This window comes from Mastomys coucha, unplaced genomic scaffold (assembly GCF_008632895.1).
Source record: "Mastomys coucha isolate ucsf_1 unplaced genomic scaffold, UCSF_Mcou_1 pScaffold20, whole genome shotgun sequence".
NCBI classification, from domain to species: Eukaryota; Metazoa; Chordata; class Mammalia; order Rodentia; family Muridae; genus Mastomys; species Mastomys coucha.
In genome coordinates, this window is record NW_022196903.1 from 13,760,051 (window position 1) to 13,779,412 (window position 19,362).

The 19,362-nt window shown below is 36.5% G+C and overlaps 1 protein-coding gene across 4 annotated transcripts in view; it reads left to right on the top strand.

Moving 5' to 3' along the window:
• Cftr (CF transmembrane conductance regulator) overlaps positions 1-19,362 on the top strand; it is a 156,162-nt gene that overhangs the window by 1,288 nt on the left and 135,512 nt on the right. The gene's annotated exons all lie outside the window — the stretch shown is intronic.

Below are 19,362 nucleotides of genomic sequence, written 5' to 3' on the forward strand. Positions count from 1 at the left end.
AAAAAAAAAAAAAAAAAAAAAAAACCAAACCAAACCAAACCAAACCAAAAACCCTCAATCTGATAGGATTTTATAATTAGATTGAATTTAAGTTGGAAGACCTAGGCAAGAATTAAGCACTTTGTATTTGAAGTGCTCTGTGGAGCTTCATCTACTCTGCTCCTGTAGTGTGAATGAATGAAAAGAACAGCTTTCTCATGGGTCCTCAGTTGACACCACCGCCCCCCCACACACACCAATGCATCAGCACACTGAAGTATTCTAAGTGTCGACTCTGTTCTGAGTGTGCTTTGTGCTGTGGGTAAGGAGGCAAGGCTCAGCCTTCAGTCTTCTGATGTTCCCTTTTCTGCTTGTCTAGAGCTCAAGGCTAAGCAGGGGCAAGTGCTTCTGCAGGAGAGAGCTCCTCCCGGTGGTTGGGAGAGAAGGTCTTTCTTTACTCTTTAGAATGAATATTTGTGGTACCTTTTGTTACTTCATCTATGAACATAGCTTATCGGCCTGGGTCTATTTTCTTATTATTTACAAAATCAGAATGTCAATTGACGTAAATTTTAGGCTTTTATGAGAGCATATTGAGGAACCTAAATGTCAATCTGTCTGAAAAGACAAGTTTTCAGGAGAATGAATATCTCTTGTGTGTTTTCTCCACTAAGTATTAAGAAACTTCAAAAATTTTTCACCTATCAAAGTGTTTCAAAAATTTCCCATTTTTATAACCCACCTAATACATTTTAGTGTTCTTAGGCTGATTTGGAAAGGAAATGTATTATAATGGCTGTGAAACTTGTTAAGAACACTCATTTCTGTCCTCTAAATGATTTCATAATCAGTTGCTTTGAGAATAGGTGTGCTTTTAAGAATTCAGTTCTTACTATTTATAGGAACTGACATTTAGCTAAGTACCAGTCAGTGGTTCTAAACTTCCCTCTGGACTACAATTTTCAAAGGGTAAAACCCTTTTCTCCACTGGACATGGCAGTGCTGCCTAGTGTCCAGGGCAGTGGGCTCTGGATTCCCATTGCCTGGACTCAGGTTGCAGATCTACTGCTTAGTAGACAAGTCCTTTGGCATTTCTGTGTGACTTCAGTGCTGAAACTTGGAGGCTGTTAATGTGACACAGAATGCAATGGGCTAGTCTGTTGAGGAATATATCCTGTGCTTACTGAGGACCTATTAGCTGCTGCTGCTGTTGTCTACATTTTTGCATTCTTTGCAGTGCACTGGTCCTCGTTGTAAAGGACAGTGAGTTTGTTTCTGTTGGCTACACATTTGTGAATATCAGCCTGTATTCATGCCATATGCTTGAGAAGTTAATGTAGAGGATAGTCTCATGAAACATGGACTTACTAAATACTTAGACAAAAGCCATACACTCATATCAGATCTCCTTCAGTGCCTTAGAATTTAACATTCTGAATACTATCCCATCAAGTTTAGGGTTATAAAAGACTTTTAAAAGCTGAATTCTATGTGTCTACTATTATGGTCTTGGTTTTGGATTATATTAATTATCAGTTTAGTTATTTAGATTATATTACTGAGAAACTAAAACATGTTTGATAACAATTTATGTACTTTTTATTTTTGTAAGTTTTCAGTAAGTAAAAAAATTGTAAGACATTGGAATTGTTCTAACACAAAAGACAATTTTACCATGAAAATTTTGAGTATTTCTTTACTTTCATGGAAAATATGTGCATTAACTTGAAAGTGTAATGATAACATTTATGAAATAAGTTGTTTTAAAACAACTGGTGATATATTTGCATAGAATCTATGATTGACATATTAATGGAATGAATTCCTAAAAACCTTTGATTTGGAGAAATGTTTGAACTTTACAGTTTTATATAGCTTTAAGAAAAAGATCATGCCTGATGTGTACCTGTTAGTGTGTGTGTGTGTGTGTGTGCATGTGCACACATGTGCATGTGCATGCAAATGCATGTTTATATGACCATAGAGTTCAGTATAAGGTATACTTATACTTGGTTATCCTCAGGAGAACCATCATCTCTTTTGAGACAGGTCTCTCATTGGCCTGAACTTCACCAGTTATTTTTGATTTGCTTACAAGTGAACCCTAGGAGTCTTACTGTGTCTGCCTTCCCAGCACTGGGATTACAACCATGTGTCATCTTGTACACCTTTTCATATAGATCCTTGGGAGTGAACTCAGGTCTTCATGCTTGTGAAGCTTGTTCTTCACTGACTGGGCTATAAACAGTTCCAACAAATCAGGTGTCAACATTTCCATTCTGCTTCTGATCCATGCACAGACATTATCTTATATTTGCCAAAACTTAGGTTATCCAAATCTGAAGGCTACTTTTTATATCTGAGGATATGGTATTTAGAAAACCCAGAATAGCTGTCCTTTTAGTTGACGGATACCATACAGGGGCCACAACTCCAATTTTCCATGTTATCATTTGGCTTTCCTGCAATTGTAATTGGAAGAAGCCACATCTAGGATGGAGAGACCCTCTGTTTGGACAGTATACAAGCACTGACCAATGTTGGCTCTGTACCAGCCCCTCAGGACTCCCTTCTGTTTATTTTCTTTTCACTGATCATGTCTGGATATTACACAACTCAGAATTTTTAACTTGGGATTTATGTTAGGTTCATGTTAGTTTTGTTTAATGAACAATTCTAAGAGCACCTCTTGTGCATGACATGATGAAATTATCATTTTATATGTGTAACATATATGTGTGTATGTATGTATAATAAAGATCTCTATACAGTGAAATTTATTTTAGTTGATGTCACAATTATTAAAGTTTCTTCTAAGGTCATATATCACATTACTACACAATATACTGTTAATAGTCAATCCCTTGTTCCTCAGAACAGAGGAAGCTATTATCTTAAAAATAACTTCCTCAACATGTTGTTTGATGTAATGATGAAATACTACTCAGTACATACTGATACACGGGAAATCAAGGCTTTTCGTTTTCTTTATGGAAGTTGGACTTACTGTGAAAATAATTCCTAAATGTTAAAACTTGTTTAAGAGGTCCACAAGTAAATATCACCATAAAGTATGTTATTACTGTTAATGTCCTTTCATAGGAACCTGTAATTTCACTGTGGTAGCACTATAGATAAGTATAGGATTGCCAAACCATAAGGGAAGGGTGTTAACCATTTAGCATGCATTTAGACATTGTTTGTTGAGACTTTAAACACACCTCTGAGTCAGCAGCAATTTGGGCCATTTTGATCCTCTCTTCCTCATGCATCTTGTCATTTCCTCAGAGCAAAGTCTCTGCGAAGCACTAAGTTTAACAGGCAAGAACCATGAAAGAGGTCCATTTGTTTGGAGGTACTAGCAGAGGAATTTCATAAACACATTTTTTCATCATCACTGAGGGAAATGTTATTTTACTAGTTTTCCCTCAGCTCTTACGAATAGAATGGATGCAGCATATAGGTTTTTCTTTGTAAAATTAGCATTACAAAGTGGCCTTTTCATGGAGAACTTAGGCTTTTAGCAAGAATACTGTAGTTAGTTCAGATGAGGCTTGTCAAATTGTCAGTTTCTGTATAGCCATTAATTAATTATCTTTTGACATTAATGGCTATTTGAAATTGTAAACTACTTTCCTGCTTAGTATTCACACCATTTCAGGACCCTAGGATTACATGATTATAATAACTCTTTCTTGCTGAAATTGGCTCCATTGTGATCAACTCTACAGATGTATCTATATTGCATATTGATGACATTTAGCATTCCCTCAAAATGGTAGGACAATCATTCTGATAAAATGAGTGAGGGGAACAACTGTTGACACATTTTTAATACAGTATTCCTTCAAATTTTCCTTATGATGTTTATCATGAACTCTTTAGAAAGTAGTCTACTTTATGACTCTTTGTTCTAGGGCAGTGGTTTTAACCTGTGTGTTGCAAGGGTCAAATGACCCTTACACATGGGTTGCATATCAGAAATCCTACATATCAGTTCTTCACCATACAATTCATAACAGTAGGAAAATTAGAGTTATGACATAGCAACAAAAATTATCTTATGATTTAGGTTCACCATAACATGAGAAACTTTATTGAAGAGTTACAGCAATAGAAAGGTCGTGAACCACTGCTCTAGGGTAAGGGAATGATTTGGAGATTTTTGAAGTCTGTAGCATTGTTAGACTTCTCAGCTTGGAAGATAATCTCCTGATATCATCAGATTAACTGCTCTCTCCCCCAAGTCAAAGTGGTATTTCCTCAATATTTTCTGTAGGTCATGACTCAGAGCAATGTTTGGAGTGCACTTTCATTCATTCTCTTTTCACCACCCCTGTACTCCATGCTTGGCATTAAGGTAGGAAAGGTGGTGCCTTCTGAATGAATAAATACCTTAAAACTGATAATATCAAACCACAGAGGTCCATAATCCACACTCGTGGCTGTTCAGGAAGGTTTGATAGAGAAGTGTTTCCTGTATTCATACACAGAGTCTTCTTTCAGTGAATATTATTCAGAAAAAGAGGATGGGCATGAGTTCTGAGAAAGATGAAAGCAAACCAGACTGTGGATAGGAATGACAGGAAGAACAAGGGAGAGACCGGCAGTGGTTCAGAGAAGGTCTTGAGTTTGTCCTGAAAGCATGTGACAGAGCTGGGGGAGCTAGATCACTGGGGACCTGATACATTTCTTAGGGCTTTATTGTAGTACTAGTGAAAAGTGACAGATTTTAAGCAAGCAGAAATATGATTATTTAAAGATTGTTGCAGTTTTTTTTTTTAAAGACTGACAGAAGGGATAGAGAAAGATGGCAGATCTGAAAGATACTTGGGAAGTAAAATTATCATATTTGTAAATTATAGGTGGAAAGTGAGAGTGAGGAAAAAGAAGGCTTAGATGGGTCGGTTTGGGCAGTAAAGTGAAAAAGCAATACATCCTATGAAGTGGGGTCCTTCTATTAGAGGCAGAGGCCTGGTGTGAGGGTAGGTGCCTATGCAAGTCTGCCATCTTTCACAGAAAATGCAGCTGGTTTGAGGTGGGTTATACAGTTGTTTGAATGAATTCTTTGTCTTGTCAATACTGTTTTTCAACAAATAATAATTAGGCAGAACTAATATTTTATTTGGTAGTGCTAAGGACCAAACCCCAGGCCCATGTGTATATTAAAACACTCTCCTACTAAACTGCACCCCAGCCCCAAGTAAGCACTTATTAGCAAAAAGATTCCTAACACTAATTCAGACAGATTTACCATCTAAGAACTCACATTTGCTTTTCTACTGCATTCACCTGACATTTCATAGTCACTGTTTTCTGTATATAAAAAATCAGTCTCTGTATCTTTCTCTCTCTCTCTCTCTCTCTCTCACACACACACACACACACACATTTTCACACACACACACGCACACACAAACACACACACAAAATTAAAAACCCATTATGGCTCAGTGTCAGTGATAGAGTAAGATATTAGGTATTCCCATAATTTAATTCAGTGCATCAAGTATATAACTACAATGAGACCTAAAAAAATTATTCACTCTATTAAGAGTTTATAGAACTGTTGAATTTAAGGGTCAGAGATAGCAATCCCAATAGCAGAACCAAGGATTTTTGCAGTAGAATTTGATGAGCCAGATAGTCACTATAAGATGAGCTCATTAAGGTGAGGATAATAACCTTGAAATACAAATGTGGCTTTTAGTGATGTGTTAATTATTTATTCATGCAAGCCTGTGTATGCACATTTATTTAGCATTACCAGTGAACCTCTATACTTGCCAGGTTTCTAACAGTTAACAGTCTTAGAGTCTATATAAGAATTTATTAAAATTTCTGTTTATTCTGCCTAAAGTTTCACTCTAATATATTTAATAATACCTTTTTTCTTTGTAATAAAATGGCTATCACATCATTTATAGATTCTATAATTATATTACTTAGTTTAATTAGACTAGGCATTAATGTTGACTCATAAAATCATTGCCTGTGTAAAGTAGTTAATATATAATAAAATATTACAGTTTAAATGGACTTCCTTGTAAACAAAAATTATTTAATGTTTTGAAAAATTAATGAAATCTTTCACCTGTGTTGTTAGCACAAGGTAATTTCATTTAGAAATGTATAATGTGTTAGTCCTTAACTCAGCCTATGGATTCCTTGAAGTATGGAGTGGTGACTTGTTGGCCCACATGTCATCAGGGCCCTGGAGACCCAGGTGTTTGATGGCACAGAAGGGGAGCAGAAGCAGTTGCCCCTGGTTTCACTCTCCTTTTGTCACCATTGTGACCACTGCTTCTGCAGAGTGACATGAGACACAGTCCAGTGAACTTAGATTTATTAGTAAAACAGCTGCCAGGGCTCTGCACTTAATGGAGACTTGTCCAGTGTTAGTGGTGTGTTAAGATGGATCCCAGTTGTAAGTTGTAATATTTTATTATATATCAACTACTTTACATAGTCAATGATTTTATAAATCAATATTAAAACAGGATGAGGAGATTCTTGAAATTAGAGCATTCTTCTTCACACCCAACAGCCATTTCTATAGCTTTTCTTTACTTTGATAAATACTAAGTATTTATATAGGTTCTCTGTGGAATATAACACACATATAACATGTAAAATATATTAAATATGCCAAGTCCTAAGTCCCACATAGACCTGGTAATTAAGTTTATGGCAAAGAATAACTTCTATGATATCCTTTAACAAATGCTCAGGTAATTCTTTTTTGCTGACTTATATCTAAAATCATTAATTCAATAATAAAGCACACTTGGATAACCCAACAGGTCTTCATTGGGCTAACAATATCCTCTTTCTCCTCCCCCACCTCCTCCTTCTCATCCTCCTCCTCTTCCTCCTCCTCCTCATCATCCTCGTCCTCCTCCTCTTCCTCCTCTTCCTCCTTTTCCTCCTCTTCCTCTTCTTCCTTCTCCTCCTCAGTAAATTAACAATAAAGATACAGAAATAGATCACCTTGCTACAAACTTGCCAGGTTTCTAACAGTCTTAGAGTCTATATAAGAATTTATTAAAATTTCTGTTTATTCTGCCTAAAGTTTCACTCTAATATATTTAATAATACCTTTTTTCTTTGTAATAAAATGGCTATCACATTCACTTATAGATTCTATAATTATATTACTTAGTTTAATTAGACTAGGCATTAATGTTGACTCATAAAATCATTGCCTGTGTAAAGTAGTTAATATATAATAAAATATTACAGTTTAAATGGACTTCCTTGAAAACAAAAATTATTTAATGTTTTGAAAAATTAATGAAATCTTTCACCTGTGTTGTTAGCATAAGGTAATTTGAATTTTTTCTCTTAGGTAGTTTCTGAATTCTGTAGTTTTGCCTCTGTCTTCTATCCCTTATTAAGTACACTCAAGAGATTATATACATTATCTCAGTGAAGTTTTGATCTTTCTTTGATAATTGCCCATATAAGAAATGTATTTAGCTCTGTATCCCACTTTTAATAGGGTTATTTGGTTCTCTGGAATCTAACTTCTTGAGTTCTTTGTATATATTGGCTATTAGCCCTCTATCAGATGTAGGATTGGTAAAGACCTTTTCCCAATCTGTTGGTTGCTGTTTTGTCCTATTGACAGTGTCCTTTGCTTACAGAAGCTTTGCAATTTTATGTGGTCCCATTTGAGAATTCTTGATCTTAGATCATAAGCTGTTGGTGTTCTGTTCAGGAAATTTTCCCCTGTGCCCATGTGCTCGAGGCTCTTCCCCACTTTCTTTTCTATTAGTTTCAGTGTATCTGGTTTTATGTGGAGGTCCTTGATCCACTTGGACTTGAGCTTTGTACAAGGAGATAGGAATGGATCGATTTGCATTCTTCTGCATGCTAACCAACAGTTGACCCAGCACCATTTGTTGAAAATGCTGTCTTTTTTCCACTGAATGGTTTTAGCTCCTTTGTCAAAGATCAAGTGACCTTAGGTGTGTGGATTCATTTCTGGGACTTCAATTCTGTTCCATTGATCTACCTACCTGTCATTATACCAATACCATGCAGTTTTTATCACAATTGCTCTGTAGTACAGCTTAAGGTCTGGGATGGTGATTCCACCAGAAGTTCTTTTATTGTTGAGAATAGCTTTCGCTATCATAGGTTTTTTGTTATTCCAGATGAATTTGCAAATTGCTCTTTCCAGCTCTGTGAAGAATTGAGTTGGAATTTTGATAAGGAGTATATTGAATCTGTACATTTTTTTCGGCAAGATGGCCATTTTTACTATATTAATCCTGCCAATCCATGAGCATGGGAGATCTTTCCATCTTCTGAGATCTTCTTTGATTTCTTTCTACAGAAACTTAAAGTTCTAGTCATACAGATCTTTCACTTGATTAGTTAGAGTAACTCAAGGTATTTTATATTATTTGTGACTATTGTGAAGGATGTTGTTTAATAGCTTTCTCAGCCTTTTTCTTCTTTTTCTTACTGAATGGCTGAGCACACCTAAAGAAATGTTCAACATCCTTAGTCATCAGGGAAATGCAAATCAAAACAACCCTAAGATTCTACCTCACACCAGTCAGAATGGCTAAGATCAAAACTCAGGTGACAGTAGATGCTGGTGAGGTTGGGGAGAAAGAGGAACTAAAGAGGATTTCCCCACCTGGAAATCCTTCCCATATACCATCACCAAACCCAGACATTACTGTGGATGCCAGCAAGTGCTTGCTGACAGGAGCCTGATATAGAGCCCTGAATAGGCTCTGCCAGTGCCCAACTAATAGAGAAGTGGAGGCTCACAGCCATCCATTGGATTGAGCACAGGATCCCCAATGACAGAGGTAGAGAAAGGACCCAAGGAGCTGAAGGGGTTTGCAACCCCATAGGAAGAACAACAATATGAACTAACTAGTACCCTCAGAGCTTCCAGGGATTAAACCACCAACCCAAAAGTACACATGATGGGACTCATGGCTCCAGCTGCATATGCATAGCAGAGGATGGCCCAGTTGGTCATCAATGGGAGGTGAGGACCTTGGCCCTGTGAAGGCTCTTTGTCCCAGTGTAGGGGAATGCTAGGGCCAGGAAGCAGGAGAGGGTGGGTTGGTGAGCAGGAGGAGCGGGAAGGGAATAAGGGTTTTTTCCTGAGGGGAAACTGGGAAAGGGTGAACATTTGAAATATAGATAAAATATCTAATAAAAAATGAAAAGAAAATTTTCAAAAAAATTAAAAAATATATGGTTTTAGTGGACTACAGTTTAGTACTCACCAAGCTAATAGATGTGATGTCAGATGTATCTCTAGCTTGTTGTAAATCTGGATATACAATTTTAGTCAATATATCACACACCTAGAGTAGAATTGATAAATTATTTCACGTGGCTTTTTATATTCTTTAAGTTTTCTTGTCTCTGAAATAATTTTTTACTGCCCTTGTTTATAGACAACATTAAACAAGCCATCAGCCTTTTGGAAGGGCTTGTTTCTTTAACAGCGACAAAAATTTACTTTATTTTATGTGTACACAAGTTTTTCCAGTTTGTATGTTTGTGCACTATGTGCACATTCTGACAGTGGAAGCCAGAAGAGGGTGTTGAATAGTCTGGAGTTGCAGATAGTTGGGAGACATCATGAAGATGCTGAAGACTGAGGTGAGGTCCTCTAGAAGAGCAGCTCTTAAGCACTGAGCCATCTCTCTGGCCCCTGTTTATTCAGTCTGTTTCTTATTGTAAGTCTTTATAACATCCACAAGAGGCAGAATGGAACTTTCCTCAAAATAAGGATATTCTTATATTTTACTCTCAGTGTTTAATTAAAAAAAAACAAACCACAGACAATATAGTAGGCCAGAATACATGGCAGTAGCTAAACATTGTTACACAGTAACAGCTCAGTGACAATAATGTGATTACGGCTGTGCTTCCTGTCCTGATTAAGGTAGCCAAGTACCAGCTAGTGTCTTTTGCTTCCCTCCGAAAGCCACTTTCCTACTTTTTATTTTCTCTCTAGAATACCAGGCTGGGCCTTTGTTTGAGTTTTCACCTCCTGACCGACGTCCTTCGCTCTCTAAGCATTTCACACCGTCTGTGGCATCTATGCTGCCATTTCCACCCAGCACTCGTTCTCATCATTCATGGCATCTGATCTTGATCTATTGGCCTTACTTACTTCTTATCCACCTGCTAAGGTTGTAGGAAGAGGTAGAGACATCTGATAGATGGTTCTTCAATTTGATGCTTGTCACTTTATATATACAAATTTTGGATTTTCTTCATATGGTAGTATCTACAGTTCTTTTAGAAAGGGCTTTTAACAGTAAGTCTTCATGGAATTTAAACACTTCAGGAATTTCTAAGGTACACACATATGTATGGCAAGAAAAGAATTTCTTTTCCACAAATAAAAAGATATAAAGTCCAAAATAAAATATTTATAAAATATTTTAAGCACTATTTTCTTGATTCCTTTTTTCTGTGTTTTACACAATTGTATATTTCTGAAATTGAAGTGTCTTATAATTTTTTTTTAACTTTTTTTGGCCATCAGATCCAGAAATAAATTATAATATAGATATAAAGCAATCCATAAAAGTTGCATATTTCCTGTATCAGCTGTGACTTCAGCTGATTTTTTTGGCATTAATTTCACCCTAAATGTTGACTTTTAACTTTGATTGCTTGCTATTCCTTGAGAAAGAGTGCTTTGTGATCCAGTTTTGGAAGTAACAGGTAACATATACTTGGATGCTTGTCTGGCATGTCAGGCATTATAATTACAACAGACATTCACCAAGTTTAGTACCCTCCCTTACCGTGAAATTATACACCTGTCCCAGAAGTGAAGGTGTTCCGAAGGCAGATTTACACTGTAAACTATTCATAGATTTGAAAGGCCAAGAGTGATTCAGAAAACTAATTTTTACTTGTGTATAAAAAGGGCTTAAGCTAAAACTTTTATTATGGTACCAAAAGTTATAAGTACTTGTGTAAATGATTATATAATTTTAATTTCTAAATCAGTATGTCATGTAAATTTTTGACAAGGCAAAATTGGTTTAACAGTGAATCTCATAATCAGTGTACCTTAGAGTGAATATAACCACTTTATTTAAAAACCATAATAATGTCACCTATGGCTGGTTACTTATCACTTCCTAGGTGTTTTGTAGCTCTGGGTTGTGCTGTGACCTTGTGACAACAGATGTCCTGTAGACATGCTAAGCTGTTAAATAAGAGTGGCTCATGTGTGCTGTAGGGACATGCTCACCTACGTAAAGTAGAGAACACAGTAAATATTACAATAAGCTTCAATATTCACCAAAAAGAGATGTCCAGTGAAATTTTCCTATTTGTAGGACTATTATGGAACTAAAATTATCATATAATACATTTGAGAATATGTAATTCTTTATTCCTAACTTTTATTCCTAAAAAAATACCAGTCACTTTAAATTTACATTTCAGATCAAAGTTTTGTGGGGTATGTCTGGAGAGTGGCAGATGTTGGGGTTGAAGGTTTCCAAGCCACTGAAGGTAGATTATGCTTGTATTGATTGTGCCTGACAATTTTTGAGTTCCATGCTTCATCTCTCCGTACTCTTAGAAATGTCTCACATTACACCTTATATCTAGTCTCTCTGTCAGTTCTTAGGTACCAGCATGTAGCGGAAGAAATGTGTACTTTGGAATTGGGCTTAGCTGGAATCCTCATTCTGTGACTTATTAACGTGTGTTCTTAGGCACTTAATCTTTCTGATACTCAGTTATTCTCACTGGGACAATGAGGTATATTAGAGTTCTCCTGAGGATAAGAATCTGTAGCAAATCTATTTAATATATAAGATTATTTATAAAGAATTAGCTTCAATGAGTAAGAAAACTGTTGGGTTCAAAACGTGCAGGGTTGTTTTCAGAGTAGAGACTATGAAAGCCATTATTCAGGTTTGAGTTCAAAAGCAGTCTGCTAGGAGTTACGTGTTATTTGGGGAGGCTGGTCTTTTTTAACAAACTCATGTTTTCAATGGATTAGGGAAGCCTTCTTACATTAGGGAGCTTGTAGTGGTGTACAGATATGCAGGTTTCCATGTGATTTTGGGAACAGAATTAACACAAATAACCCAGAACAATCCACAGCAGGAGCTCAACCTGCTCTAATTTAAATGCTCTGATTTAATGTCAGTCTGACCTCCAAGTGTCTTATCAATGGCCATAGCCATCACCCCTGTGAGGACTTTCTGTGTCTTCAGTGATAAGTAGTGCACGATACAGAACGACTCTTTAATAAGTGAACAGTAACACTCTTAGCAGCCACATCAGCACTAAGGCACTTAACACCTTTCAATTTCTGTCCAGTGTGTAATAGGGTAGCCCTTTCCTTCTTACATCTAACATTCCTCTCTTATGAAGTAGGCACAGCATGTGTGTGTGTGTGTGTGTGTGTGTGTGTGTGTGTGTGTGTGTGTGTGTGTGTTTATTGCTGGGTTTGAACTCTTTCCTAATGCAGCACGCTAAGCAAATTCTCTGAGGTACCGAGTTACACTTCCAACCCTCATCTTAAAATTTTAAGTTTATTTCAAGCACTCAGGCTACTCCCTCTGCTCCAAAATCTTTCCTTCCTACTCGTGTTTGCAGAGGCTGCCATCACCTAGTACTATCAACTGAATGGATTAGGCACCCAACATTTATCGTTATACTTCTAAATGCTGCAAGTCTGACATCAAGGTTTTAGTTGACTTGGTTTTTTCCCAAGGTCTGTGAGTGAGAATCTATTCTGTGCTTTCTTGTCTAGTGTTTGTCAGCATGCTGGTGGGTATTCTCAGCAATTTGAAATTTGTAGAGGTATCACCCTCCAGAGGCAGCCTTTTCACAGGTTTCTCCTCATGTCTTCAGATAAATGTCCAAAATCTACTCCTTTGTAAGGAAAACAGTCATACTGCCTGGAGCCTACTAAATGACTTTACTCTAAATGTTTTGAGCATCAGAGGTTAGAGGGGGTGAGTGGGTGGGGGAGCACCTCCATAGAAGCAGAGGGAGGGGGAATGGGGTAGGGAGTTTCTGGTGGGGATACTTGGAAAGGGGATAGCATTTGAAATGTAAATAAATAAAATATCCAATAAAAAATAAATGCATATATATATATACATATATATAATCCATAAAAATATGGAGACAGTGCAGAGGATACTATAAGACAGGATATGGGAACTTTCTTAGTATACCTTTATTACATCTGTACTAAAAATTTAATGAAGACCAAATATTGGGAAGAAGGTATAGATAATAAAAACTGTTTCATAAAATTTTATTAAACAAAATTAAATAATCTTGGTTAAATGTTTAGTACTGTGGGACATTAATGATATATAAAAAGAACATGTTATCTCTGACCAAGTATAAATCTCTCATGTTTGTATTGCATTCCTTTAGAGTTTTTTTTTCTTTCAGTGCCTTGACCAGAAGTGATGAACAAGCAAAACGTACTCACAAACAGTGTCCTCAGGGTGCTATAAACATACTATGTTTGTGAAGTTAATTACTAACAGATCAATTCACCAAGTTTCTAATTTGTTCAATGCAATGAACAGGACAATGAAGATAGGAAGATAAATTATACACTATGTTATCCTTAAGAATTTAATCTTGTAAGGAAAAATTAGCAGAGTATAATATGTTAACTTTAATTCAACATTTCAAAAAACTGAATGAGAATTATGTGCCATGTTCAATGGACAGTGCAGAGAATACTACACTTTAAACACAGCTCTATATGATGCTTCTCCTGTGGTATACAGTTCAGTGTACTTGGGGACCCGTGATTGATTAAGGAAGGAATACACAGTTAATATACAGTCTCAGAGGAAGGCAGAGTAGAGCAGAACAGTGTACACAGAAGACAAATCAACCAGACTGGAGAGGGGCTCCTCCTGATGAATACACCTTCTTAGAAATAGAAGTCAGGCTTTGTTTCAAGGAAGCTATCAATTTTTATTCAGTGTAACTCAGCTAAACCAGAGATTAATTTGTTCAGTGATAGTGATAGGAGAATCTTTTTAAGAATTAAGAGCCACCTTATTATCAGTGTTTTCATCCAGTTGAACTCCTGCAGAGTTCAAAAGCTGGAGAATCTGGCTCAATATTTCCTTTAAAGTTCATTTTCATAAAGCCTAAATGGAAATGAGATCATGACATTTCAAGGGAAAAAAAAGAAAACAAAACCTTTAAATACTTATAAAAACAACTTTTACTAACCTACCATGGTTTGTGTTAGGAACTATCCTTTTAAGTGCCTGATTACCAAAATGGATAATTTGATCTCTTAAATTGCTTACTAGAAACAATGAATTAATCACTGTTATTAATATGTGTTATGCTCTTGAAAAAATCAGCAATTTTAATTTTTGGTAGATCTTATCTGGTTTGTATTATATACACCGCTATGTTTAAATGAAGATAAAAATTATAAGTAGAGAATTAAAGTAAGGCCTTGGAGTAGTTTTATTTCATGGCAAGTTCTGGACCAATCTGGTCAACAACTCCATTCCCTGCTGAATCTCAGTTTTCCACAGGAATGCATGGTGAGCAAGGGTGAGGGCGAGCCTCTGTTTTCCTCGCCTGCAGCTCTGGGGAGCTTCATTGTTTGTTCTTGGTGACACCAAGGTTTTTGGACAATGCAAATAGAAATACTTTGCCTCCCAAACTCAGGAACAGGATATGAACCTTGAATTCCGAGTCATAGAGTGAACCTACCTACATCCTCCCCACACTAAAAGGGAAAAGGCATAAAGATTTTAAATCTCTACTTCAATTTGTTGTACTTTGCAGTTTTTCAGACAGCAAAGGTAAAAAATAGTTTAAAATGGCATTAATAAACAAATTTCGTATTTAACTGGGAGATGGGAAAATATCCACAGTTGAGAAGCCCGGATCAAATGCCACAGAGAAGGACTCTGCTCATGCCATTGGGGATTCACAGTAGGTATCGGTGCCTTAAAGGTTGGTCATATATAAACAAACTTGGGGAAAAGGAGGTCAGACAATGAGGAGAATTCCAGAACTGACTCACCAGACTAGGTGATTGCATGGAAAACTATGGAAACTATGTTTATCCCAAACTGAAGTTTAACCTTGTCTTCCTGATGCAGAATTACTTCTTTTAAAAACATTAGCATTCTTATTATACATGCATGTAATGTGTTTTGATTAAATCTCCCTCCTGTATATCCTCCTCTTCCCACTATCCCCCCCCCAACTTCATGTGCTCTTATTTATAGATTTAATGGCCACTGAGGCCATCCAGTACTGTCTTATATGACTATATGTGCACAGGAGACCATCTACTAAACATGGGTCATCTTTTAGGGATGGTCATCCTGAATATTGACTCTCTCTTCTCCAGCAGCTGTGGATTACCAATAACTTCTCAGAGAGAGCAGAGACTTCATAAGCCCCTTCCACATTCATGCTGGAGTTTTCACTGGCTTGCTCCTGTTACCTATTTTCATCTTTAAAAATTATATAGATGCTTCTAGTCTCTGGTGTATTATTTTTTTCTACTAAGCTCTGTGGGCTGGAATGCATTTTAAAATTACATTTGTGTCTTTGTGTGTATATATGTGCACATATGCACATGCATGCACACATTGCTGTGTACTAATGTATGGAAGTCAGAGGACAACTTGTAAGTCAGTCCTCTCTTTCCACCATATAGTTTTAATGTGTTGAACTTAGGTCATCAAACTTGACACCAACTACCTCCTAAGCCATCTGCTGGTCCTGGAATGTATAGAAGTCATTTTGAGGTAATGAATGACAAACATCTATCAAAAGGCTTTCAATAAGACAAAAAGGACTTCTTTGTACACATTGTGAGGAGCTATTAAATGATTTAGATATTGAAGATCACAAGAAGGTGTACTTTGTGTCTTATGTGTCATGGCTCATAGCAGATGATACCTGCAGGAATCTACCATCTGTCCAGAACCTCATAGAAGTTCTTTATCTCTAAGAGATAAATGTTCTTTATACGTTTAGGGGAAAACCTTGGAGAATCAAGTTGGTATGCTTGCAAATATTTAGTCTTTGTCAGAATGACAATCATGGCTCAGTAAAGGACATGTTTATTTCCCTGAGAAGTGAAAAGTATTGAATTTGGGTCTTTGTGATGCTGTCTGATAAAGCAAGATGAACAAAGAACCACAAGAAAGGATATAAAGCTCTAGAGAAAGGGAGAACCCCCTCAAATAAACTGAATAATTATTTTTAAAAGAGCAGCATGGTAATGTGTATATACCACATAGGAGATGTCTTTGAATGGCACTTGTCCGCAGTACATATTTTCAGTTGCCTAGTCTGAAGACAGGAACAACCTGTGCCTGTCTTCTCCCTTTCCTCCGTCCTTGAGGCTATGCTTGAAAGTGTTCTGGCCTCAGTTTTCTAGGAGATGATTTATCACTACACAGAGTGAATTTCCTGAAAGCACAGAGGTTTCCATCTGTAAGCTTTCATGCATGCCTGTCAGTAACCCAGGAGCATCGATACTATAAAATTGCAAGGCCAGGATGTTTCCTGTCTTCCTTATTCTTTTGGTTTCAAATATATTTCTTATTGATAATGAAAATATTGCTCAGAAATTCAAAAACAATTGTTTCACTTGGCTTTGCTAGGGAGTCTCTTAAAAGGACACATTCATGCAGGATATAAGCAGCTTCCTGGGGCAATTAGTACTATCTTTCTTGGTTTTGGTGTAGTTACAGCGATATTTGTGCTTCATAGAAAGGCACTGAGGCTGCTTTTTCAGAGCACATTGGTACTTGACTGTAAATTACACCCTTTGTTTTATGCTATCTCCTAAGATGAGCAGGACTTTTTTCCTTCCCTTCCCTTCCCTTCCCTTCCATTTCCTACTTCCTGTTTCCTATTTCCTTTTCTATTTTTCATTGTAGCCTTGCTTGTTGCATTTGAAGTTTAGAAATGCTCATGTCCTCTCACTGCCAATGAACATTTCTTAATTCTATACAATGTAATATCACAATGCCATTTTCCCCTTAGAATTCATAGTAGTTCCAAAATATAAGTTTCTGGCTTTGAGAGACAGGAAATAAACAATATATAACATTCATGTTGCTTGTCAGCAGTCATTAGCTGTTCCCATGAGCTGCTCACACACTCTGACATCATTGTCAGGAGCCGTCAAGGCATTTGCACATGTGAAAAGGGTTAGAGTTTGAAGGTCACCATGGAATTTCACCAGTTCTACAAGCATATCTCATTTACAAAAACATTCCAATACCAACACTGATTTCTCAACCCTCCACTCTGCTCTTCTAACTTATAGCTTTATTAAGGTAGAATTTACACACCAAACAATTTACCCATTTACAATATATGAAATAATGAATTTAACTCATATTTAAATTTTGTTAAATATCACTAAAATAAATGTAGGAACCTTTATTCATACAAAAAAGAAACTGCTTGGCCATTAGTAATTATTCCTCAGCTTTCTCATGCCTATCTGCTGATCTGTTTCAAGGGCCTTGTCTACTTGAAGCAGATCGAGCTTCCTGGGAAGAGCCTACACTGAGAAACTGCCTTCATCAGACTGGCCCATAAGCAAGTTCATGGGTTTTGTTTTTGTTTGTTTTGTTTCGTTTTTTGTTTTTGTTTTTCGATTAATGATTCATGTGGAAGAAGCAAGCCCATTATAAGCAATGTCATTCCTGAGTAGGTGATCTTACAATATATAAGAAAAGAAATCCAGTAAGCAATAGAGATCAAACCAATAAGCATCTTTCTCCTCATGGCCTCTGCTTCATTTTCTGTCTTTATGTTCCTGTTTAAGTTACTGCCCTAACTTCCATCTGCGATAAAGGCAGTGATGCATAAGTGTAAGCTTTTCTTCCCCCAGTTGCTTTTAGTCAGTGTTTTACCACAGTGGCAGAGAAACAAGCTATATATTTTGCCTCCCATCTCTTGTTCTAGGCAACTGTTAATCTACTTCAGCCTTTATGGTATTGCTTTATACAAATGAAACAATTCAATGTTTTGTGACTGGCCTTGTTCATATAGCACAATGGTTCAAAAGGTTGCCCCTATTATCACATGGTATACCACTTGTTTTAGGGATATATATGTTGTTAATTTTTTACTTGACAGGTATTGTTTTTGTAACCATTTGCCTGTTGTAAATGATATTCATGTGAATATCATGTAGTATGAGTTTTTATGTAGAAGTATGTTTTTGTTCTTTGGGGTGTATACTTGGGAGTGGAATGGGTAAGTCATGCAGTAACTTTATGCTTAATATTTTAAACATCTTACTGATTATTTTCCAAAATATATTCACGAATTTATGTTCCCACTAGCAGAACACGAGGGTTGCAATTTTCTATACATTTGCAACAATTTTTATCTGTTTAGTGTGTCGTTATTACAGCCATTCTATTGGGTATAAAATGGAATCTAGCTGTAGTTTTAAATTGTATTTTCCTATGTTATAGTGATCATTTCATGTGCTTACTGGTATTTGTGTAATTTCTTCCCCCTTTTTTTTTTTTTTTTGGTTTTTCAAGATGGTTTCTCTGTATAGCCCTGTCCTGGAACTCACCAGGACAGACCAGGTTGGCCTTAAACTCAGAAATCCACCCACCTTTGCCTCCCAAGTGCTAGGATTAAAGGTGTGTGCCACCACCACCCAGCAAATATTTGTGTAATTTCTATTTTGGATAAATTTTTACTCATCTCTTGTAATTTTATAATTTGGTTTTTGTTAGAAGTCTTTTATATGTCTGATATTAAAACCACCTAGCAGATATTTGACTTGCAGAAATTATGTAGACTATATGCTACTTTCTTTATTGTATACTTTAAAGGATAAAAGGTTTTGTTCATTTTATCCATTTTGATTATTGTTGTTTATGCTTCTGGTAGTATATTCAATTATATGCTACTTTTTCAAATTAGTTATAATATGGCAAATTAGAAAAATAAGTAAACTTTGTTATTATATGCCTATTTCTAAATTCTAACTTCACATTGACAAATTGATTAAGCATTAGTTAATCATAGTATGCATACGTAATGGTACATACAGAACCTCTTGTGTAACTTAAAGAATTATTTCCTTTTCTTAAAGTTATATGTTCATCACTGAATCTTTAAAAAGGCAAGTGAAAAGAAAACACACACACACGCACATGCACACACACACACACATTCTTACAGAAACTTTTTGTCTTACCTGTTCTTACCTTCTCTATCTCTCCCCTCCTCTCTCCTTTCTATTCTCTGCCTCTTCTCTCTCCTTCCTTCACTCCCTCCTCCCTTCACTCTGTCCTCCCTTCACTCCCTCCTCTCTTTACTCCCTCCTCCCCTTCACTCCCTCCTCCCCTTCACTCC